A 25387-nucleotide genomic window follows, 5' to 3' on the forward strand; every position below is an offset into this window, starting at 1 on the left:
TCTAAAAGTGGCTGCTTTCTTGGTACAATTTGCTGCTATGAAGCGTTTGATCAATTGCAGAGAATGAATCTGAGACTTAGCCTGCTGTAAGAAACATAAGAGAATCTTTCTGAATTGTATGAGCTTCCTGAAGTGTTTAAGGTCCTGGTTAAAATGTCAATCAGTTTCAAAAGCACAGGAAAACCAGAGGGGGCCAGTGTTGCAGTGGGGGCACTGGTGCCTTGCTGCAGCATTTATTCTCCAGTTTATCCTTTCCCAAGGTGTTCTACCTTTCCACACAGGTGGGAAAGTTCCACGCAGTGACAGGAAAGCCACCTTAAGGAGCACATAAGTAGTTGTAAGCTGTTCTCCCCTCAAGCCGCTCTTTACCGTTCAATCAGAATGCGGAGGTAGGTGCAACAGGGGAGGAAGGAATAACGGAGGGAATTCTGAGGAGGGTTGCGGGGGGGGGGGGATGGAGGGGAGTTGACGGAATGTCCAGGTGATCTTGCAAGGGAAGGGTTTGTGGAATCGATCACTGCCCCATGGGGAGTGAACTGAGGGTGGGCTCGGTATGTTGGAATGGTGAGTGTCAGGGGGCAGAGGGAGCTGGTAGGGTAGGAAGGCAAGAGTACATTGATAGCGGTAGAAGGGGAGGTGAGGCTTGAATGGGGAACCATCGAGAGGCAGACACGGACTCTGGGGTGGGAAGGAGGAGGTCAATGTGGATGGGGTCGGAATGTTTGGGAAGGTTAGGAATATGCACATTCACCTGGACATTGGTGAAGGAGAAGGGTTCAGTTTGAAGGGTAGTGGAGGGGAGGTCAAAGGTTATGCTGATGTTGGGGGTGGTTGGAGTAGGTGATAGTGATGGGCAATAAGGACATAGGTGCCCTTATGGGAGGGGAAAGGAGGGGGGAACTGATCGAGAGCTTTACTTTTACCATCTTTCTGAAATCAAAAGTGATTGGAGCCACGTGTCAGATGGGCACAGCTGCTGCATGGGAGTGGGTGGGCGGAGACGCAGGCTAGCTCAGCTGGACAGCTTAAAGAGAACCTCAGCAGGCAACACTGAAAAAGCTCAGGTAAGTCAGGTGAGTGAGATGGATGAAGGATTTGTATGTGTGTGTGTATGTGTGTGTGTGTGGAGAGGGGGACGTGGTTATCCAAGGCTGTGAACGGTCCTGCCGGACCCCTCTCCTTCCGAAGTCACTGGTAGGGTCTCTGTGTGGTAGGAGGGGGTGGTGGGAGGGCTCACGAAGCCTATGTAATGACACTGAAAGACACACTGGTCATTATTTAGTGACGGTAAATATGTTTGACACACAAACACTTGTGTTCAAAATATCTTGATTTTACGTGGCCTCTTCTGGATGCGGCTCTGGCATCTGCAGCAGGCAAGCCTGCTTGTGGGCATCTCCTGCAGAAACTGGGCATTCTGCTGGACCAGTGTCTCCATGATGTCCGCCATTCTCCCCATGGACGCTTCTGATGGCATCACTTCATCAGAGATCAGGCAGACAGAGTCCTCCGACTCGTGTGTCACTCTGTTGAGGGCTTCCAGCAGCTCTGCCGGGTGTTGCCCCACTTCTTGCTGACTTTAGTTGGAAGGTCAATTATAAAGGCTTGTCATCGGAATCTGAGCTCACAGATGCCTTTTCCTGAGCAGTCCTCCAACAACTGGAGAGCTCAGCTAAACCTGCCTCCTGTCGCTGTGGACTCGCATCCGTGTGATGATCACCAGATTGGGAGACTCTTCCTGAATTAGCACTAATACCCACTGAGGTGTGTTTTCCTGAGCTGGTGGAGGGTGCAAGTGATTACTGTGATGCCTCTACAGGTGCGGAGCTCTCCTCTTCTGCTCCATCCTTGGTCATCTCTGGGCTGAGGCCATAGTTTGATAGGGAGCTCTCCTCCTCCTCGGGCCTTGGTCGCTTCCTCAAGGCACCTGTAAGTGAGATGGGAAATTGCAAATGACAGCATCAGCTGCCTCCAACATGGAGGCATAGTCGACCCTTGGGTTTGCATTGAATGGATGAATCCTTTACAAGGTGGATGGCCAATGTCAAGCTCCCAATGCCAATAGCTCTGTTGGTCCACTCTCGCGAGCTCTGATGCCCTCTCTTAAAATTCAGTCAGAGCCCTCAAGAAAGGTTCCAACTACCCCTCCCCCTTCTGGCCCCAGTCTTCTCCCTTTCTGTGCAATTGTACGACTCCAGGATGGTATGTTGCCTCCCTGGTGCTAGGGTCAAGGATGTCTCGGAGCGGGTACAGGATATTCTGAAGGGGGAGGGTGAACAGCCAGAGGTCGTGGTACACATTGGTACAAAGGACATAGGTAAAAAAAGAATGAGGTCCTAAAAGCAGAGTACAGGGAGCTAGGAAGAGTCAAGAAATCAGACCTCAAAGGTACTGATCTCAGGATTACTACCGTCGTCACGTGCTCGTCAGAGTATAAATGAAATGATGTATCGGGTGAATATGTGGCTGAAGCGATGGTGTCAGGGGGAGGGTTTCAGATTCCTGGGGCATTGTGACCAATTCTGGGGGAGGTGGGACCTGTACAAATTGGACGAGTTACACCTAGACAGGACAGGGACTGATGTCCTTGGGGGACTGTTTGCTAGAGTGGTTGGGGAGGGTTTAAACTAATATGCTGGGGGGTGGGAACCTATGTAAGGAGTCAGAGAAGGAGGGAGCAAGGACAAAAACAAAAGGTCGAAAAGGGAATAAGAAAAGTGATAGGCAGAGAAACCAAGGACAAAATTCAAACAGGGCTATAGAGAAAAATATTGGGAGTGAGACAAACAATGTTAAAAAGACAAGCTTAAAGGCTCTGTGCCTTAATGCACGGAGTATTTGCAATAAAGTCGATGAGGTAATCGCGCAGATATAAATGGGTACGATATAAATGGGATTATGGAAACATGGCTGCAGGGTGACCAGGGATGGGAACTGAATGTCCCAGGGTACTCAGTATTTAGGAAAGACAGGCATAAAGGAAAAGGTGGTGGAGGGGCACTGCTGGTTAAAGAGGAAATTAACACAATAGTGAGAGAGGATATTAGCTCTGACAATGTGGAGTCTGTATGGATAGAATTGAGAAATACCAAGCGGCAAAAAAAATTTGTGGGCGTCATATATAGACCCCCAAACTGCAGTGATGATGTTCGGAATGGCATTAAACACGAAATTAGAGATGCATGTGATAAGGGAATAAGGATTATCATGGGTGATTTTAATCTGCACATTGGGCAAATCAAATTAGCCACAATGCCGTAGAAAAGGAATTATTGGAGTGTGTACGGGACCAATATGTGGAGGAACCAACTAGAGAGCAGCCCATCTTAGACTGGGTACTGTGTACTGAGAATGGAATCATTGCCAATTTAGCTGTGATGTGGTGTTGCCGGCGTTGGACTGGGGTAGGCACAGTAAGTAGTCTCACAACACCAAGTTAAAGTCCAACAGGTTTATTTGGTAGCACAAGCTTTCGGAGCGCTGCTCCTTCCCTTGGGGATGAGCGACCATAACATGATAGAATTTTTTTATCAAGATGGAGAGTGAAGTAATTGATTCAGAGACTAAGGTGCTGAATCTTAATAAAGGAAACTATGAGGGTATGAGGCATGAGTTGGCCTTGCTAGATTGGAGAGAGTTACTTAAAGGGATGACAGTGGATAGACAATGGCAAACATTCAAGGAAAGCATGGGGGAACTGCAGCAACTGTTTATTCCTGCCTGACACAAAAGCAAAATGGGTAAGAGGGTCAATCCATGACTTACAAACAAAATTAGATAGTATCCAATCCAAGGAAGCATACAGATTGGCCAAAAAAAGTAATAGGTCTGAAGATTGGGAGCAGTTTAGAATTCAGCAAAGGAGGACCGAAGGATTGATTAAGAAGGGGAAAGTTCAGTACGAACGTAGGCTTGCAGGGAACATAAAGACTGACACTAATAGTTTCTATAGATAGGTGAAGAAAAAGAGGTTGGTGAAGACAAATGTAGGTCTCCAACAGACAGAAACGGGGGATTGTATAACAGAGGACAAAGAAATGGCTGAGCAACTGAATACAAACTTTGGTTCTGTCTTCACAAAAGAGGACACAAATCAGATACTTGAAATGTTGGAGAATGTAAGATTTAGTGAGAGGGAAGAATTGAGGGAGATCAATATTAGTAGAGAAATGGTGCTGGGAAAATTGATGGGACTACTTAAGGAGGTGGCTCTAGAAATAGTGGATGCATTGAGGTGGCCATCTTCCAGGATTCTATAGACTCTGGAACAGTCCCTGCAGATTGAAGGGTGGCTAATGTCACTCCAATTTTCAAAAAGGGAGGTAGAGAGAAAACAGGGAATTATAGAGCAGCAAGTCTAACATCGGTAGTGGGGAAAATTCTCAAATCCATTATCAAGGGCTTTATAGCAGAGCATTTAGAGAGCAGTGGCAGGATCAGACAGAGTCAGCGTGGATTTATGAAGGGGAAATCATGCTTGACAAATCTGTTGGAATTCTTTGAAGATGTAACTAGTAGAGTTGAAAAGGGGAAACCAGTCGATGTGGAATATTTGGACCTTCAGAAAGCGTTTGACAAAGTCCCGCATAAGAGACTATCGTGCAAGATTAAAGCACATGGGATTGGGGGAAGTGTATTGAGATGGATAGAAAACTGGTTGGCAGAGAGGAAACAAAGACTAGGAATTAATGGGTCCTTTTTAAATTGGCAGACAGTAACTAGTCGGGAATCGGTGCTGGGACCCCAGCTATTCACAATATATATTCATGATTTGGATGAGGAAACAAAATGTAACACCTCAAAGTTTGCAGATGATACCAAGTTGGATGGGAGGGTGAACTGTGATGAGGATGCAGAGATCCTTCAGAATGATCTGGACAGGTTGGGTGAGTGAGCAAATCAATGGCAGATGCAGTATAATTTGGATGTGAGGTTATTCACTTTGGAAGCAAAAACAAGGCAGTAGATTACTACCCGAATGGCTGTAAATTAGAACAAAGAACAAAGAACAGTACAGCACAGGAAACAGGCCCTTCGGCCCTCCAAGCCTGTGCCGCTCCTTGGTCCAACTAGACCAATCGTTTGTATCCCTCCATTCCCAGGCTGCTCATGTGACTATCCAGGTAAGTCTTAAACGATGTCAGCGTGCCTGCCTCCACCACCCTACTTGGCAGCGCATTCCAGGCCCCCACCACCCTCTGTGTAATAAACGTCCCTCTGATGTCTGAGTTATACTTCGCCCCTCTCAACTTGAGCCCGTGACCCCTCGTGATCGTCACCTCCGACCTGGGAAAAAGCTTCCCACTGTTCACCCTATCTATACCCTTCATAATCTTGTACACCTCTATTAGATCTCCCCTCATTCTCCGTCTTTCCAAGGAGAACAACCCCAGTCTACCCAATCTCTCCTCATAGCTAAGACCCTCCATACCAGGCAACATCCTGGTAAACCTTCTCTGCACTCTCTCTTACGCCTCCACATCCTTCTGGTAGTGCGGCGACCAGAACTGGACGCAGTACTCCAAATGTGGCCTAACCAGCGTTCTATACAGCTGCAACATCAGACTCCAGCTTTTATACTCTATACCCCGTCCTATAAAGGCAAGCATACCATATGCCTTCTTCACCACCTTCTCCACCTGTGTTGCCACCTTCAAGGATTTGTGGACTTGCACACCTAGGTCCCTCTGTGTTTCTATACTCCTGATGACTCTGCCATTTATTGTATAACTCCTCCCTACATTATTTCTTCCAAAATGCATCACTTCGCATTTATCCGGATTAAACTCCATCTGCCACCTCTCCGCCCAATTTTCCAGCCTATTTATATCCTGCTGTATTGCCCGACAATGCTCTTCGCTATCCTCAATTCCAGCCATCTTCGTGTCATCCGCAAACTTGCTGATTACACCAGTTACACCTTCTTCCAAATCATTTATATATATCACAAATAGCAGAGGTCCCAGTACAGAGCCCTGCGGAACACCACTGGCCACAGACCTCCAGCCGGAAAAAGACCCTTCGACCACTACCCTCTGTCTCCTATGGCCAAGCCAGTTCTCCACCCACCTAGCCACTTCTCCTTGTATCCCATGAGCCTTAACCTTCTTAACCAACCTGCCATGTGGGACTTTGTCAAATGCCTTACTGAAATCCATATAGACGACATCCACGGCCCTTCCTTCATCAACCGTTTTTGTCACTTCCTCAAAAAACCACCAAATTTGTAAGGCACGACCTCCCTCTTACAAAACTAGGAGAGGGAAAAGCCTGAGTGAGACAGTGAGAGATCCCAGGCAGCAAGTGCTCAAGAAGAGAAAAGCACTGAAGAGCAGGCTAAACAGTCTGATTGAGAGTGAAAGCAGTAGCTGTGATGATCTGGCTTCAATTCAATTCCTCAGCAGTTCAGACATAGAGGATCCGAGTGAGGAAGGAGACACTGAGGAGAATCCTGTTTCAGCGGGACCTAGGTGTCCTTGTGCACCAGTCGCTGAAGGTAAGTATGCAGGTGCAGCAGGCGGTAAAGAAGGCAAATGGCATGTTGGCCTTCATTGCGAGAGATTTCGAGTACAGGAGCAGGGATTATATAAGGCCCTGGCGAGGCCACATTTAGAATATTGTGTGCAGTTTTAGTCTCCTTTTCTGAAGAAGGATGTTCTTTCTCTCGAGGGAGTGCAGTGAAGGTTTGACAGGCTGATTCCGGGGATGGGTGGACTGATGTATGAGGAAAGATTGACTAGGTTAGGATTGTTTTTGCTGGAGTTCAGACGAATGAGAGGGGGATCTCATAGAGATTTATAAAATTCTAACAGGACTAGACAGGGAGGATATTCCCAATGGTGGGGGAGTCCAGAACCAGGGGTCACCGTCGGAGGATTTAGGGCAGACCATTTAGGACAGAGGTGAGGAGACATTTTTTCATCCAAAGAGTGGTGAGCCTGTGGAATTCATTAACACAGGAAGTAGTTGATGCCAAAACATTGAATTTATTCAAGAGGCGGCTAGATATAGCACTTGGGGAGAATGGGATCAAAGGTTATGGGATGAAAGCAGGATTAAGCTATTGAATTGGACGATCAGCCATGATCGTAATGAATGGCGGAGCAGGCTCGAAGGACCTCCAGCTCCCAACTTCTATGTTTCTATGTAACAAAGCTTCTTCTGCTCAAAAAAGAGAACGCTTGAGAGGAGTTGCATGTTACATCAGTTGGAGCATTGGAATTTGGTTCATTGATCATTTCTCCCCTCATAAGATAGCCCACTGTGTGTTGACGATGAATTGAAGGTGTTTTACCATTGCTTTCATTATGTCACTCTAACTTTTCACCCTCCTAATTTTCAGCCATTCAGGTTGTTTACCGCCTTGTTTTTGCTTCCAAAGTGAATAACCTCACATCTGTGTGGGAAGTCATCATTTCTGCAAATTGGGCAGAAGTGTGTGGACCAGCTCCTCGAAGCACACCCATGTGCAAGGAAAAGGCTCATACGTGCATCAGATTTGTGGAGGTTGCTAGTTGCACCTACACTGGGTGCAAGGTTCCATGTCTGCTAAGGATGAAGGAGACACAGTGGTCACTCCAGTGTGGATGTACTAAAGTGGGGCTGTGAGGCAGGACATGCCATTGCCACTGGTCTTTGTACCCTAACATACTGGAGTCTTTGTGGCGAATGCAACTTATCAATGAGACTTACCCTGGCAGAGCAAATAAGGTTGTTCCTCTCTTCTGGCACGGTGTTACTGACCTCTTGTGGACCCTATGGCTACTGACAGCACTGGCCACCTGTGCCCATGCATTGTTTGTTTCCCTTGCTTGGCCACCTCCACCCATCAGGTGGGTATAGCACATTCTTGCACCCCCCCGCTGATGTGTTCCAGAAGGATGTCTAGAGAGGCAACACTGAATTTCGGAGCAGGGCCAGTGGATGTCCTTGCATACATCTCTCTGATTTTGGCCTGACATTGTGACTGTCCGGGGACTTTTAAAAATGGCACCCGAATATGACTGCAGGTGTGTGCCATCAAGCCTGTCCCACCATGGAAGATGGCGCAAAACCTCAGTATATAAAGTTAATGACGTTGGGGCTGGAAGATATGGCATGGTTTCCCATCACCCTCCGCAATGGGAAACATCCCCGTCCATGCCACAGGACCTAGTCACAGATGGCAGAATTCTGCCCACGTCCCCAGAACATGAGCCTGGGTCTCTGGATTACTACTCCAATGACATTACTACCACCAGCGCCCTAGCCATCTTGTCACCCTTACTGAACAAAAATCTATTGATCTCCACCTTGAAAATTTTCAGTGCACACCAATGAGCTGTTTGATCTATCTTGTCATTGGGCAATTTGCACCATCTCTGGCACTCATGTTACCTTGTTTTCTGTGCTGCTGGTTTCAGTTTAGTCTGCAGCAACAGCAGCACTGGAAAATAACTCGGGTGTTAATGGGGATAAACACCATTGGCTATCTCCAAATGAGACAAGAGATTGGATAAATTTAATTTTCTACAGAAAAGTGGTGGGTATGTGGAGCATACTCAGTGCAAGAAGCTTATACTGGGCTAAGCCCCCCTTGAATAATCACCAGATTCAGAACTGATTTAGAGATTATAAATTCATAAGATGTAGGAACAGAATTAGGCCATTCGGCCCATCGAGTCCACTCCGCCATTAGGCCGTGGCTGATATGCTCCTCATCCCCATTTTCCTGCCTTCTCCCCATAACCCTTCAACCCGTTACCAATTAAAAATCTGTCTAACTCCTCCTTAAATTTACTCACTGTCCCAGCATCCACCGCACTTTCCACAGAATTCCACAGATTCACAATCCTTTGGGAGAAGTTGTTTCTCCTCAACCTGTTTTAAGTTTGCTACCCCTTATCCTAAGACTATGACCTCTCATCCTAGATGCGGACAATGATGCTGCAAGCGCGCATAATAATGTCTCATAAGGTCGAAAACCAACAATCACTGGAGAAAATAAAGAAACAAAAATACTAGAAAATCTCAGGGGTCATCGAAACTTAAATGCTCTATTCTCTTTCAGCAGATACTATCACACCTACTGAGCATTTTCTGTTTTTGTTCCAGATTCCAGCATCCACAGTATTTTGCTTTTATCTCGGAGAAAATAGAGGGTTTGGTTAGAGCAGGCAGATGACCATTGAATAGAATCAAAGAATCCCTACAGGGCGGCACGGTAGCACAGTGGTTAGCGCTGCTGCTTCACAGCTCCAGGGACCTGGGTTCGATTCCCGGCTTGGGTCACTGTCTGTGTGGAGTTTGCACGTTCTTCTCGTGTCCTCCGGGTGCTCTGGTTTCCTCCCACAGTCCAAAGATGTGCAGGTTAGGTTGATTGGCCATGCTAAAATTGCCCCTTAGTGTCCTGAGATGCGTAGGTTAGAGGGATTAGCGGGTAAATATGTAGGGAAAAGAGGATAGGGCCTGAGTGGGATTGTGGTCGGTGCAGACTCGATGGGCCAAATGGCCTCTTTCTGCACTGTAGGGTTTCTATGATTCTATGCAGGAGGCCATTCGGCCCATCGAGTCTGCACCGACCACAATCCCACCCAGGCCCTATGCCCATAACCCTACTAACCCCCTGACAAAGGGGCAATTTAGCATGGCCAGTCAATCTAACCTGCACATCTTTGGACTTTGGGAGGAAACCGGAGCACCCGGAGGAAACCCACGCAGACACGGGGAGAACGTGCAAACTCCACACAGACAGTTTCCCAAGCTGGGAATTGAACCTGGGCCCTGGCGCTGTGAGGCAGCAGTGTTAACCGCTGTGCCACCGTGCTGCCCTAGCATGGTCAATCAACCTAACCTGCACATCTTTGGACTGTGGGATCTTGAACACTGAAGCATAACACGGTGATAAGTCAGTAACGAACTGATCAGTGCTGCAAGACTGTATTAATATTGTAGGATCCCTAACAAGGCAGACTGTATCTGGAACTGGGTTTGGAATGGGCGTAAAGAGTCTGGATAGTCTTTTCTTAATCCGTTCTTGGCCTTCTCAGGGACAATTAGAGATGGGCAATAAATGCTGGCCTAGCCAGCGGCAACAACATTCCTTGAGTGAATTTTTGAATTTTAAATTATTTTTTAAAACTGCAGCTTCTGACCATGATGTCTTTTATTCTTTGCAGTGCATTCGGGATGGTCCATCACGGTGACGAAGTTGAGCGTCTTCTGCAGCGCAATCAGCAGTTAAGGTACAAAAACAATCTTAATTCTATATGAGTTTTACTGGAATAGTGAAGCAGAGGTTACCTATTCAAATTCCATTTGGCTAGTTCCCAAGATTTCTTTTAGTTTTAAAAGGGTCTCGTGCTGCAAATCTGCAAAAGAAAGCAGATTGTTTAATTAAGGCCTTTCAGGAAAGTGGAAGCTCTCACCTGGATCTGGACTGGCCTGTGTGACTCCAGTGCATGTAATGGTTGGCTATTATTGTCCTCTGTAGTGGTCTAACGTTTGTAGAAGAGACTAGGATCAGAAGGCACAGCCTCAGAGAAAAGGGACAACTTAAGAACAGAGATGAGGAGGAATTTCTTCAGCCAGAAGGTGGTGAATCTATGGAATTTATTGCCACAGAAGGCTGTGGAGGCCAGGTGATTGAGTTGTCCCTTTTCTCTGAGGCTGTGCCTTCTGATCCTAGTCTCTTCTACAAATGTTAGACCACTACAGAGGACAATAATAGCCAACCATTACATGCACTGAAGTCACACAGGCCAGTCCAGATCCAGGTGAGAGTTTCCACTTTCCTGAAAGGCCTTCTACAAATTTCATTCAACAATTCAGCTAATGGGGACCCGGGTTCAAATCCCACCATGGCAGATGGTGGAATTTGAATTCAATTTAAAACAAAATCTAGAATTAAGAATCTAATGATGACAATGGAACCATTGTCGATTGTTTTCAAAAACCATTTGGTTCACTAATGTCCTTTAGGGAAGGAAATCTGCCGTCCTTACATAGCCTGGCCTACATGTGACACCAGAGACACAGCAATGTGGTTGACTCTCAGCTGCCCACTCAATTGGCAGCTCACCACTATTTTCTCAAGGGCATCTTGGAATGGGCAATAATACTGACCAGCCAGCGACGCTCATGCCCCATGAAGGAATAAAAAAGCACAATATTATAGGACAACTCATTGTATCTATTAGGAGGACAACTCACTGTATAGCCATGGCAGGGTGAGTACAAACATGGAAAAGAAATTCCCCAATATCCTCCATTGATTATTGAGATGCAAAATCGTAAATACTGGAGCAGGATCATCTCAAAATGCAGTTTCTGAATGCACTTGCCCCATAGACCAACAATATTTCAGGAGAAAGATGTAGAGAAAATCCCCTTACTCAACCCAATGCACTGTCATTCACCTGGTAGCAAGCAGCTGAGAAAGTTACAATTGTAGAAAGCCTGGTCCACCATCCATCTGAATGCTGTTGCAGAGACCCTGAATGTCGTCAGTGTGGCAGAAAAGGACACATTGAGTTGCATGTAAACCACTAAAGAAGCACTGAATCCAAAGAACAAACCAGGGAAAAATAAATCCACAGTTGGGTAGAACAAAAAGAATCTGCATGTCATAAGACCATGAGATATAGGAGAAGAATTAGGCCATTCGGCCCATCGAGTCCACTCCGCCATTAGGCCATGGCTGATATGCTCCTCATCCCCATTTTCCTGCCTTCTCCCCATAACCCTTCAACCCGTTACCAATTAAAAATCTGTCTAACTCCTCCTTAAATTTACTCACTGTCCCAGCATCCACCGCACTTTCCACAGAATTCCACAGATTCACAATCCTTTGGGAGAAGTTGTTTCTCCTCAACCTGTTTTAAGTTTGCTACCCCTTATCCTAAGACTATGACCTCTCATCCTAGATGCGGACAATGATGCTGCAAGCGCGCATAATAATGTCTCATAAGGTCGAAAACCAACAATCACTGGAGAAAATAAAGAAACAAAAATACTAGAAAATCTCAGGGGTCATCGAAACTTAAATGCTCTATTCTCTTTCAGCAGATACTATCACACCTACTGAGCATTTTCTGTTTTTGTTCCAGATTCCAGCATCCACAGTATTTTGCTTTTATCTCGGAGAAAATAGAGGGTTTGGTTAGAGCAGGCAGATGACCATTGAATAGAATCAAAGAATCCCTACAGGGCGGCACGGTAGCACAGTGGTTAGCGCTGCTGCTTCACAGCTCCAGGGACCTGGGTTCGATTCCCGGCTTGGGTCACTGTCTGTGTGGAGTTTGCACGTTCTTCTCGTGTCCTCCGGGTGCTCTGGTTTCCTCCCACAGTCCAAAGATGTGCAGGTTAGGTTGATTGGCCATGCTAAAATTGCCCCTTAGTGTCCTGAGATGCGTAGGTTAGAGGGATTAGCGGGTAAATATGTAGGGAAAAGAGGATAGGGCCTGAGTGGGATTGTGGTCGGTGCAGACTCGATGGGCCAAATGGCCTCTTTCTGCACTGTAGGGTTTCTATGATTCTATGCAGGAGGCCATTCGGCCCATCGAGTCTGCACCGACCACAATCCCACCCAGGCCCTATGCCCATAACCCTACTTAATTACCCTACTAACCCCCTGACAAAGGGGCAATTTAGCATGGCCAGTCAATCTAACCTGCACATCTTTGGACTTTGGGAGGAAACCGGAGCACCCGGAGGAAACCCACGCAGACACGGGGAGAACGTGCAAACTCCACACAGACAGTTTCCCAAGCTGGGAATTGAACCTGGGCCCTGGCGCTGTGAGGCAGCAGTGTTAACCGCTGTGCCACCGTGCTGCCCTAGCATGGTCAATCAACCTAACCTGCACATCTTTGGACTGTGGGATCTTGAACACTGAAGCATAACACGGTGATAAGTCAGTAACGAACTGATCAGTGCTGCAAGACTGTATTAATATTGTAGGATCCCTAACAAGGCAGACTGTATCTGGAACTGGGTTTGGAATGGGCCTAAAGAGTCTGGGTAGTCTTTTCTTAATCCGTACTTGGCCTTCTCAGGGACAATTAGAGATGGGCAATAAATGCTGGCCTAGCCAGCGGCAACAACATTCCTTGAGTGAATTTTTGAATTTTAAATTATTTTTTAAAACTGCAGCTTCTGACCATGATGTCTTTTATTCTTTGCAGTGCATTCGGGATGGTCCATCACGGTGACGAAGTTGAGCGTCTTCTGCAGCGCAATCAGCAGTTAAGGTACAAAAACAATCTTAATTCTATATGAGTTTTACTGGAATAGTGAAGCAGAGGTTACCTATTCAAATTCCATTTGGCTAGTTCCCAAGATTTTTTTTAGTTTTAAAAGGGTCTAGTGCTGCAAATCTGCAAAAGAAAGCAGATTGTTTAATTAAGGCCTTTCAGGAAAGTGGAAGCTCTCACCTGGATCTGGACTGGCCTGTGTGACTCCAGTGCATGTAATGATTGGCTATTATTGTCCTCTGTAGTGGTCTAACGTTTGTAGAAGAGACTAGGATCAGAAGACACAGCCTCAGAGAAAAGGGACAACTTAAGAACAGAGATGAGGAGGAATTTCTTCAGCCAGAAGGTGGTGAATCTATGGAATTTATTGCCACAGAAGGCTGTGGAGGCCAGGTGATTGAGTTGTCCCTTTTCTCTGAGGCTGTGCCTTCTGATCCTAGTCTCTTCTACAAATGTTAGACCACTACAGAGGACAATAATAGCCAACCATTACATGCACTGAAGTCACACAGGCCAGTCCAGATCCAGGTGAGAGTTTCCACTTTCCTGAAAGGCCTTCTACAAATTTCATTCAACAATTCAGCTAATGGGGACCCGGGTTCAAATCCCACCATGGCAGATGGTGGAATTTGAATTCAATTTAAAACAAAATCTAGAATTAAGAATCTAATGATGACAATGGAACCATTGTCGATTGTTTTCAAAAACCATTTGGTTCACTAATGTCCTTTAGGGAAGGAAATCTGCCGTCCTTACGTAGCCTGGCCTACATGTGACACCAGAGACACAGCAATGTGGTTAACTCTCAGCTGCCCACTCAATTGGCAGCTCACCACTATTTTCTCAAGGGCATCTTGGAATGGGCAATAATACTGACCAGCCAGCGACGCTCATGCCCCATGAAGGAATAAAAAAGAACAATATTATAGGACAACTCATTGTATCTATTAGGAGGACAACTCACTGTATAGCCATGGCAGGGTGAGTACAAACATGGAAAAGAAATTCCCCAATATCCTCCATTGATTATTGAGATGCAAAATCGTAAATACTGGAGCAGGATCATCTCAAAATGCAGTTTCTGAATGCACTTGCCCCATAGACCAACAATATTTCAGGAGAAAGATGTAGAGAAAATCCCCTTACTCAACCCAATGCACTGTCATTCACCTGGTAGCAAGCAGCTGAGAAAGTTACAATTGTAGAAAGCCTGGTCCACCATCCATCTGAATGCTGTTGCAGAGACCCTGAATGTCGTCAGTGTGGCAGAAAAGGACACATTGAGTTGCATGTAAACCACTAAAGAAGCACTGAATCCAAAGAACAAACCAGGGAAAAATAAATCCACAGTTGGGTAGAACAAAAAGAATCTGCATGTCATAAGACCATAAGATATAGGAGAAGAATTAGGCCATTCGGCCAATTGAGTCTACTCCGCCATTCAGCCATGGCTGATAAGTTTCTCAACCCCATTCTCCCACCTTTTCACCATAACTTTTGAACCCCTTACCAATCAAGGACCTATCTATTTCTGTCTTGAATACATTCAATCACCTGGCCTCCACAGCCTTCTGTGGCAATAAATTCCATAGATTCACCACCTTCCAGCTGAAGAAATTCCTCCTCATCTCTGTTCTTAAGTTGTCCCTTTTCTCTGAGGCTGTGCCTTCTGATCCTAGTCTCTTCTACAAATGGAAACATCTTCCACATGTCCACTCTATCCAGGCCTCGCAGTATCCTGTGAGTTTCAGTAAGATTCCCCCTTCATCCTTCTAAACTCCGAGTACAGATCCAGAGTCTTCAAATGGTCCTCATACGTCAAGCCTTTCATTCCCAGGATCATTCTCGTGAACCTCCTTTGGACCCTCTCCAAGGCCAGCGCATCCTTCCTTAGATACGGGGCCCAAAACTGCTCACAATACTCCAAATGTGGTCTGACCAGAGCCTTATAAAGTCTCAGCAGTACATCCCTGCTTTTATATTCCAGTCCTCTCAAAATGAATGCTAACATTGCATTTGCTTTCCTAACTACCAGCTCAACTTGCAAGTTAACCTTAAGAGAATGTTGAACTAGGATTCCCAAGTCACTTTGCGCTTCCGATTTTGGAATTCTCTCCCCATTTAGAAAATAGTCTATGCCTCTATTCTTCATACCAAAGTGCGTAACCTCACACTTTTCCATGTTGTATTCCATCTGTCATTTCTTTGCACGTTCTCCTAACCTGTCCAAGTCCTTCTGCAGCCTCCCCGTCTCCTCAATACTACCTGTTCCTCCATCTATTTGCCACAATGACCTCAGTTTGACCATTGATGCATAAAGTGATGGAGAAAGTGAAAAGTTGTGATCCCAACACTGACCCCTGCAGAACACTGGTCACCAGCTGCCATCCTGAAAAGGACCCTCTTATCCCCACTCTCTGCCTTCTACCAGTCAGCCAATCCTTTATCCATGCTCTTATCTTACTCAGCTGCCTCCTGTGCGGCACCTTGTCAAAGGCCTTTGGGAAATCCAAGTAGATAAATCCACTGGCTCTCCTTTGTCTAACCTGCTCGTTACCTCCTCAAAGAATTCGAACAGACTTCTCAGGCATGACCTTCCCTGAACAAAACCATGCTGAGTTCGCTCTATTTTACCATGCACTTCCAAATATTCCGAAATCTCATCATACAATATGAGGACCGGAGTGATACTGAGTCCAAAGAAGGGGTGCCCTCCACACCTTGTCAAGTGGCGGGTAGTTCGCAGGGCTCCTGGATAACACCGCTGCTGATGGGCCAACTAATACGTATGGAACTGGATACAGGGGAAAGCAGTTTCTTTGGCCCCAGATGTTGTGTATAAGGAAAATCTTAAACATCTTCATTTTCCACCAGCAAAAAAATGTTTTGAAAACAGGGGAATCTGTACCCCTGATGGGCTGAATGGAATTTAATGTGGAACTAAATGGACAGACTGCTAATCTATCACTGTTTGTGCTGAAAAGGCAACCACCCAGCTGGAGAAGATCCAGTTAAACTGGGCGGATGTACATAGCATTGCAACAGAAGAAATTGGCCTGACAGCTGTTGTACAAAACAATGCTGTTCTTTTCAAAGGAAATTTGGGGATGTATGAAGGGAATTACCATAAAATTGAATGTCAAAACTGACTCTCAAATAACATTTCTGAAGGCCAGAACAGTGCCTTATGCCATAGGACCAAAAGTCAAAGGTGAGCTGAAGCGTCTGCTTAAGATGGTATCTGTCCCCTATAGTGAATGAGCAACACCTATCTTTCCACTGTTCAAGAGATACAGCTCCATACGCACCTGTGGGGATTTCAAGGTTACCATTACCCCGGTGTTGTGTGCTGAATATCCACTTCCCCAGGCTGAGGACTGTAATAACTCAGGAAACCCGACTGGAAAGGAATATCATTTATTCACAGAACATGAATTAAAGCCACAACTGTGGTGAGCACACACTGATCCCTGCCTGGGATTACAGTTCAGCAGGCCCAGTCCTGGGCCTGCCTTATAAAAGGCTTAGGTAATGAGTTCCAGCTGGGTAAGCCTTTACCTGTTAGCAGGGGAACTCATACTCAGTGAGCCCCTCAGGGAGATCAAATAGTGATTCCCCATGTGGGAGATTGTGGGGGTCACCACAAGGATCTTTTTGTTGTCCTGGTTGGTAGACAGAAATTCAGCAAAATAGACCTATGCCACATTGATGAGAAGTCACAGTACTATCTTACCATCGCAACACAGGGACTGTACAAATATTGCCATTTGCCTGTTGGAATAACATCAGCTCCAGGCCTGTTTCAGAGGGCCATGGACCAGATTCTGAATGGCTTGCCTAGAGTTCACTGTTACCTTGATGACATCTTAGTACAGGGCAAGACTGATGAGGATCATCTCAAGAACTTGGATACCACCTTACAAAGGTTAGAGGAGTAAGGCCTATGGGTTTGCAAAGACAAATACGAGTTTTTTCACCCCTCTGTGGAACATTTGAGGCTATTGTGGATGCTCCGGCTCCTCAGAATATCAACCTGCTTCATCCGTTCTTAGGGCTGCTGAACTATTACAGGAGATTCATTCCTCAGCTGGCAACCCTGCTGAAACCCTGAATTTCTGTGTCATAATAAAGCCTGGAAATGAACAGAAACCATTGATGCTGCATTCAAGGCGGCTAAAGCAGCACTGACAAATACCGAGGTACTGACACACTTTGAATCCTCCTACCTCTACAACTTGCATGTGATGCATCGCCTTATGGAGTTGCAGCTGTTGTCTCACACATAATGCCCTCTTGTGTGGAGAGACCCACATTGTTCACTTCACAGACTTTAAATAAAGCAGAGAACCAATATACTCAAGTTGACTGCACACCACTGGGGATCATGTTCAGAATCCACAAATTATATCAGCATCTGGTTGGATGACAATTCACCCTCACTGTCCACGGGGATGGTGCCAGAGGACTGGAGAATGGCGAATGTTGTTCCTCTGTTTAAGAAAGGGAATAGAAATGACCCTGGTAATTATAGACCGGTTAGTCTTACTTCGGTGGTTGGTAAATTGATGGAAAAGGTCCTTAGGGATGGGATTTACGACCATTTAGAAAGATGCGGATTAATCCGGGACAGTCAGCACGGATTCGTGAAGGGCAAGTCGTGCCTCACAAATTTGATTGAATTTTTTTGAGGAGGTAACTAAGTGTGTTGATGAAGGTCGGGCAGTTGATGTCATATACATGGATTTTAGTAAGGCATTTGAGAAGGTCCCCCATGGTCGGCTTATGATAAAAGTGAGGAGGTGTGGGATAGAGGGAAAGTTGGCCAATTGGATAGGTAACTGGCTGTCTGATCGAAGACAGAGGGTGGTGGTGGATGGAAAATTTTCAGATTGGAGGCAGGTTGCTAGCGGAGTGCCACAGGGATCAATGCTTGGTCCTCTGCTCTTTGTGATTTTTATTAATGACTTAGAGGAGGGGGCTGAAGGGTGGATCAGTAAATTTGCTGATGACACCAAGATTGGTGGAGTAGTGGATGAGGTGGAGGGCTGTTGTAGGCTGCAAAGAGACATAGATAGGATGCAAAGCTGGGCTGAAAAATGGCAAATGGAGTTTAACCCTGATGAATGTGAGATGCTTCGTTTTGGTAGGACTAATTTAAATGTGGATTACAGGGTCAAAGGTAGGGTTCTGAAGACTGTGGAGGAACAGAGAGATCTTGGGGTCCATATCCACAGATCTCTAAAGGTTGCCACTCAACTGGATAGATCTGTGAAGAAGGCCTATAGTGTGTTAGCTTTTATTAACAGGGGGTTGGAGTTTAAGAGCCGTGGGGTTATGCTGCAACTGTACAGGACCTTGGTGAGACCACATTTGGAATATTGTGTGCAGTTCTGGTCACCTCACTATAAGAAGGATGTGGAAGCGCTGGAAAGAGTGCAGAGGAGATTTACCAGGATGCTGCCTGGTTTGGAGGGTAGGTCTTATGAGGAAAGGTTGAGGGAGCTAGGGCTGTTCTCTCTGGAGCGGAGGAGGCTGAGGAGAGACTTAATAGAGGTTTATAAAATGATGAAGGGGATAGATAGAGTGAACGTTCAAAGACTATTTCCTCGGGTGGATGGAGCTATTACAAGGGGGCATAACTATAGGATTTGTGGTGGGAGATATAGGAAGGATATCAGAGGTAGGTTCTTTGCGCAGAGAGTGGTTGGGGTGTGGAATGGACTGCCTGCAGTGATAGTGGAGTCAGACACTTTAGGAACATTTAAGCGGTTATTGGATAGGCACATGGAGCACACCAGGATGATAAGGAGTGGGATAGCTTGATCTTGGTTTCAGATAAAGCTCGGCACAACATCGTGGGCCGAAGGGCCTGTTCTGTGCTGTACTGTTTTATGTTCTATGACCATTCACCTCAATATTTAGTCCACATTCAGATCGTCCTGCTTTAGCTGAAATCAGGATGCAGCATTGGACATTGATGTTGAGTACACATACATCAAATATTGAAAATCTACCTTGCAAGGCAATATGGATAGTCTTTCGAGGCTACCCCTAACAATCAGCCATGTGGACACTGCTCAAAAAAAATCTACTTGTTTCGTGGTGCATGGCAACTCATCACTGGATTTCCAAGTCTCACCTGACCTTCATCCTATGTTCCCAGGAGGATGGAGTTATCAGACAGTTCAGGGTGTTTGTTTTAGGGTATGTGACTTATTATTCCACCAACATTGAGGAAACCAGTGTTAGACCAACTGCATTCAGGGCATCATGGAATTGTTCACATGAAAGAGATTGCTAGGAGCTACTTTTGGCAGTCTGGCCTGGACCAAGCCCGTGAAGCAAAGGCAATACTTGATTTGATTTATTGTCACTTGTATTAATATGCAATGAAAAGTATTATTTCTTGTGTGCTATACAGACAAAACATACCATTCATAGAGAAGGAAAGGAGAGAGTGCAGAACATAGTGTTACAGTCATAGCTAGGGTGTAGAGAAAGATCAACTTAATGTGAGGTAGGTCCATTCAAAAGTTTGATGGCAGCAGGGAAGAAGCTGTTCTTGACCTCAGACTTTTGTATCTTTTTCCCGACGGAAGAAGGTGGAAGAGAGTATGTCCGGAGTGCGTGGAGTCCTTAATTATGCTGGCTGCTTTGCCGAGGCAGCGGGAAGTGTAGACAGAATCAATGGATGGGAGGCTGGTTTGCATGATGGATTGGTCTACATTCATGTCTTTTGCAGTTTCTTGCGGTCTTGGGTGGAGCAGGAGCCATACCAAGCTGTGATACAACCAGACAGAATACTTTCAATGGTGCATCAGCAATATGTTGTTCTTCATGTCAGGGTGTGAGGAATATGCCTAACTGGCATCCCTTCATCCATGGGATTGGCCAGAAAACCCTTGGTAGCGCATCCATGTTTATCTTTCTGGTCCATTTGGAGGAACAACGTTTATGGTGATTGTGGAGCTCATTCCATGTAGCCAGAGGTTTCAGTGATGTCCTCTATTACTGCTGAGAGTACAATTCAAAGGCTAAAAGAAATGTTCAGTCATTACACGTTCCAGAATAACTTGTGACGGACATCGACCTCAGTTTGTCTCACAGGAATTGGAGAATTTTTTGAGAAGTAACAAAATTCATCACATCACTTCAGCACCACCCCATCCACCAGTGGGTTAGCAGAGAGATTTGTTCAAACCATGAAACACACTTTAAGATCGTCGCAAGGACAGTCTCTATTCGAAGTGCCTGGGCACATTTCTATGACATACGAAAACATGCCACATGCTACAACTAATGCATCTAAGGCATTCCTTAAAATGGGACAGCAACTGCGCACTTGCTTTGATCTTCTGAAACCAATGAAAACATGACAAGTTGTGCAAGATCAAAAGCACGATCGAGTCAAGACAAGAGCACAAAGATCAAAACCAAGAATGTTTGCTTCAAGATAAAAGGTTCTAACTCGTAATCATGCTATTGGAGCTAAATGGGTTCCTGCTACTGTGATTGCTCAGACAGGACCTGTTTCATACACAGTGCAAATGGCGAATGATCCCACCTGGCAGAGATGTTGGCCAACTGTTGCCAAGTCAAGCCCCACCTAAGGACACACCTCTCATGAAAGAGCCTTATTACACCACTTCCATTGAGACATCTTTGTATCAAGATTACTAATTAACACCAGTTGTGTACATCCAGAAAATTCTGTTCTTAATCTCAGATGTTAGAAAATAGAGATAGTTAAGTAAGCTGTATTTGTATTTGTGGGTAAAAGGAATAAGCTAACGTTTTAGCTTTAAGTTTAATTATATTTTGTATTTGTGTGTTAAGAATGGTTTTGGTTTCACTTTTAAAAGTTTCCTGTGAATCTGAAGCTTTGTTGGTATACCAACATTTAACAAAATTTCGGACTCCTAATGCAGAAAACTGGGCTTTTGCCTAGCAACAGGAGACAGACACAGGAAGAAACAGGAAAGCAGTTTTAGTTCAGTTGGAATCAGGTACTAGGAGGAGTTGGACAGGAGAGTGCATTTCAGTAAGCAAATTTCCCAAAAGAACAGAGGAAGAGACACTAAGAAGACCTTCTAGTCAAAGGAAAAGAACAAGAGTCTGGAAAAGGACCTGTTGAGTGAAGTTAAGAGTGAGGAGCAGGGGAAAAGATTCCAAGTCAAAAGACGAAGTTGCAGTGAGCAGACGTGGAACAAAGTGGGCCTGCGAGAAGCCAGTAGATCAGAGGAGACAGCCAAAGGTTGATGACTCCTAACTACAGGCCTGTGAAACAGTGCTGCTCTGATGGAACAACTGAGTATTTGGGAGAGTATGGAGGTCAACGTTTGAATGTACTTGGCAATCAGGCAAAAGGGATGTCAGAAGGAGAAATTGAAACCTTGTTGAAGATATCCGGGAGAAAGCGTTGTTTGGGAGAAGATTCCAAAGTGAGTAATTTGAACGTTGAGATTGGAAACCCTCGGAAAAAGATGAGTGCAGTCAGAATGGTTGGCTCGTGTGACAAATGTCTGAGGGGAACTGATGAGAAATCCATAGAAGCTGCTTAGGGTGGCATCGGTCACTTGGTTTTGGAGTGTAATGTGTCTGACCACAGGTTACCTACTGGTTTACATGGACTGTGTACTTATTGTGAACATTAGAGTTTAAGATAGACTTTATAACTTGTGTTATCCTTACAAATCTGTACAATTCTGTAAAGGTATAAAGGTGGGTGAAGGAATATTGTATAATAAATGTTTTATTATTTTGTTAAAAGTTCATCAGTGACTGTTCAGTAATCGCCCTCCACGTTTATAAGTTAAGATCTATCAAGCCAGGTTCCACAATGGGATCTGACTTGTCCAGTAGTAACATCCACTGGCATCATTACACAGACAAGTTGAATTTATCCAAAACTAATTTATATCTCTTAATTTCTTAGAATATGTGAAGAACACAATCGGAGAGTTTGGTATGTTGATAAAGATATTAAACATTGTATACTTCATTTTTTTAAAATACATATGTGTTGACTGGGAGTGTCTCGGAGGGGAGTGTTGACCCGTTAGAGAAAATCTCCATTACAAGGGAGGAAATGTTAGGTTTTTTAGGGAATATAAAGACTGACAAATCCCCAGGGCCTGATGGAATCTATCCCAGATTGCTCAGGGAGACGAGAGATGAAATCGCTGGGCCTCTGACGCAAATCTTTGTCTCGTCACTGGATACAAGTGAGGTCCCAGAGGATTGGAGGATAGCTAATGTGGTCCCGTTATTTAAGAAGGGTAGGAAGGATAACCCGGGAAATTATAGGCCGGTGAGCTTGACGTCCGTGGTCGGGAAGTTGTTGGAGAGGATTCTTAGAGATAGGATGTATGCGCATTTAGAAAGGAATAAACTCATTAACGATAGTCAGCATGGTTTTGTGACAGGGAGGTCATGCCTCACTAACCTGGTGGAGTTTTTTGAAGAAGTGACTAGAATGGTTGACGAGGGAAGGGCCGTGGATGTCGTCTATATGGACTTTAGTAAGGCGTTTGACAAAGTCCCTCATGGTAGTTTGGTGCAAAAGGTTGGATCTCATGGGATAAAGGGGGAGGTGGCTAGATGGGTGGAGAACTGGCTTGGTCACAGAAGACAGAGGGTGGTAGTGGAAGGGTCTTTTTCCGGCTGGATGCCTGTGTCTAGTGGTGTTCCGCAGGGCTCTGTATTGGGACCTCTGCTGTTTGTGATTTATATAAACGATCTGGAAGAAGGTGTAACTGGGGTGATCAGTATGTTTGCGGACGACACGAAAATGGCTGGACTTGCAGATAGTGAGGAACATTGTCAGAGGCTACAGAAGGATATAGATAGGCTGGAAATTTGGGCAAAGAAATGGCAGATGGAGTTCAATCCAGATAAATGCGAAGTGATGCATTTTGGTAGAGCTAACGTAGGGGGGAGCTATACGATAAATGGCAGAACCATAAAGGGTGTAGATACGCAGAGGGACCTGGGTGTGCAAGTCCACAGATCCTTGAAGGTGACGGCACAGGTGGAGAACGCAGTGAAGAAGGCATGTGGCATGCTTGCCTTTATAGGACGGGGCATAGAGTATAAAAGTTGGGGTCTGATGTTGCGGTTGTATAGAACGTTGGTTCGGCCGCATTTGGAATACTGCGCCCAGTTCTGGTCGCCACACTACCAGAAGGACGTGGAGGCTTTAGGGAGAGTACAGAGGAGGTTTACCAGGATGTTGCTTGGTATGGAAGGGCTTAGTTATGAGGAGAGATTGGGTAAACTGGGGTTGTTCTCACTGGAAAGACGGAGGATGAGGGGTGACCTAATAGAGGTGTATAAAATTATGTAAGGCATAGATAGGGTGAACGGTGGGAAGCTTTTTCCCAGATCGGAGGTGATGTTCACGAGGGGTCATAGGTTCAAGGTGAAGGGGGGGGAGGTTTAACACGGATATCAGAAGGATGTATTTTACACAGAGGGTGGTGGGGGCCTGGAATGCGCTGCTGGGCAAGGTGGTGGAGGCGGACACACTGGGAACGTTTAAGACTTATCTAGATAGCCACATGAATGGGGTGGGAATGGAGGGATACAAAAGAATGGTCTAGTTTGGACCAGGGAGCGGCGCGGGCTTCGAGGGCCGAAGGGCCTGTTCCTGTGCTGTATTGTTGTTTGTACTCTTTGTATATCCAGAGTAAAAGGACTGTTCTAGAAGCTGAACTCTATATTCTATGTTCCTAGGTGTGAGCCACAGTATAGGATGGAGAGCCAACATCTGTAGAAGATGGGAGATTATGGATTCCACAGATTCACAACGCTTTGGGTGAAGAAGTGCCTCCTCAACTCAGTCCTAAATCTACTCCTGTTTATTTTGAGGCTATGCACCCCCATCCCCCCCCCCCCCCCACCAGTTCCATCTACCTATGATTTTTGGCCTCCTTTGCCCCTCTTGGTGAGCATGCCTTCAGCTGCCCTGGAATCCCATCCCTCAAAACTCTGTCCCTCTCCATTCCTCTCTGTAAATTTCAAGCATCACCTTCAAGGAATTCTCTTTCCACAGTGGACATTCTATCCTGATCTCTCAGTGTTGGTCACTGTCATTTTTTTTGTTTGAGGACACTCCTGGGTTTTGGCCTATACAACTGTAAGTTGTTAAAAAAAACTTTGAGGCATTTCAAAAGCTGATAATAAGCTGTGTTCAGAGATGGTATATCCTTTTTTCCCCACCCTGACCATTTTGATAAATGGTTCAGGTGTCACTTCCGTCATTTCTATGCGTTCTCATTTTGATAAGTAATGCTGAGATAATGTTGAATTCCACTATTGCAATGTAGAAATTATCCAGGAAATGCAGTTTTTATCACTGTGCTCCCTAAATTCATCTATCTTTTCCTTGCAATACATCAATAGGGGAAGCCTTAAACAGGCCAGTGCAAGGAAGAACAAAATGTGACATGATATCCTTACATTGTCACTGCTTCCATTACTTTATATATACTGGAAAATGTACACATACTGCTGACGCCCAACCTGACATTTGACCCAAAGTTTTGGGGTGGTGGGGGTGGTTGCTGGTGAGCAGACCCCAATCCCGTTTTCCAGTTCCAACTACCTACTCTAGCTAAATATTACCCTTCTCTGCCTCCTTCTGTGCTGTAACAATGGATCGAATATATTTACAAGACAGATTCAGTTGGTAGTGATCTGGTCTATTGACTGGTGTATTTAAGCCCTACAGCAGAGTCTACAACAGAATCTAGGCTGACACCAGCGCACCACTGAGGAAGTGCTGCACTGTCCAGGGCAACTCTTGGTATTCTTGCAAGTGACGAGCCATCTCATCCTTCAAGTTATCAATGTCATCTCCAAGACAGCCAATGGTATCTTGGGCATTATTTGTAATGTTCTTCCATTTCTTGCATTTGGCACTCAAGAGATTCATTTGTTCCCTTAAGTGCATCAATATCGCAGGTCAGTGTCTGGATTTGTCTGCGGTACTCACTATTCTCTTGTTTAGCTGTGCGAAGAGCATCATTGTCGCGAGAGGCAGAATCACTCACATCAGCCAACTTGGATTTGTACCATTCCTCGGCTTCAGCAATATTCTTAGCCGCAAGTTTATCAAACTGAGAACGAACTTCATGGAGTTGCATTTGCTCTTA

At 45.4% G+C, this 25387-nt stretch overlaps 1 long non-coding RNA gene across 1 annotated transcript in view; it reads left to right on the forward strand.

Moving 5' to 3' along the window:
* Positions 1-24656, forward strand: part of LOC144479852 (uncharacterized) — a 48694-nt gene extending 24038 nt beyond the window's left edge. Inside the window, exons 8-10 of the long non-coding RNA XR_013495581.1 lie at positions 10158-10223; positions 22168-22197; positions 23967-24656. This is a non-coding gene — a long non-coding RNA (uncharacterized LOC144479852). The remainder of the gene's footprint in view (positions 1-10157; positions 10224-22167; positions 22198-23966) is intronic.
* Positions 24657-25387: the final 731 nt, after the last annotated feature.

This window comes from Mustelus asterias, chromosome 27 (genome assembly GCF_964213995.1).
Source record: "Mustelus asterias chromosome 27, sMusAst1.hap1.1, whole genome shotgun sequence".
NCBI classification, from domain to species: domain Eukaryota; kingdom Metazoa; phylum Chordata; class Chondrichthyes; order Carcharhiniformes; family Triakidae; genus Mustelus; species Mustelus asterias.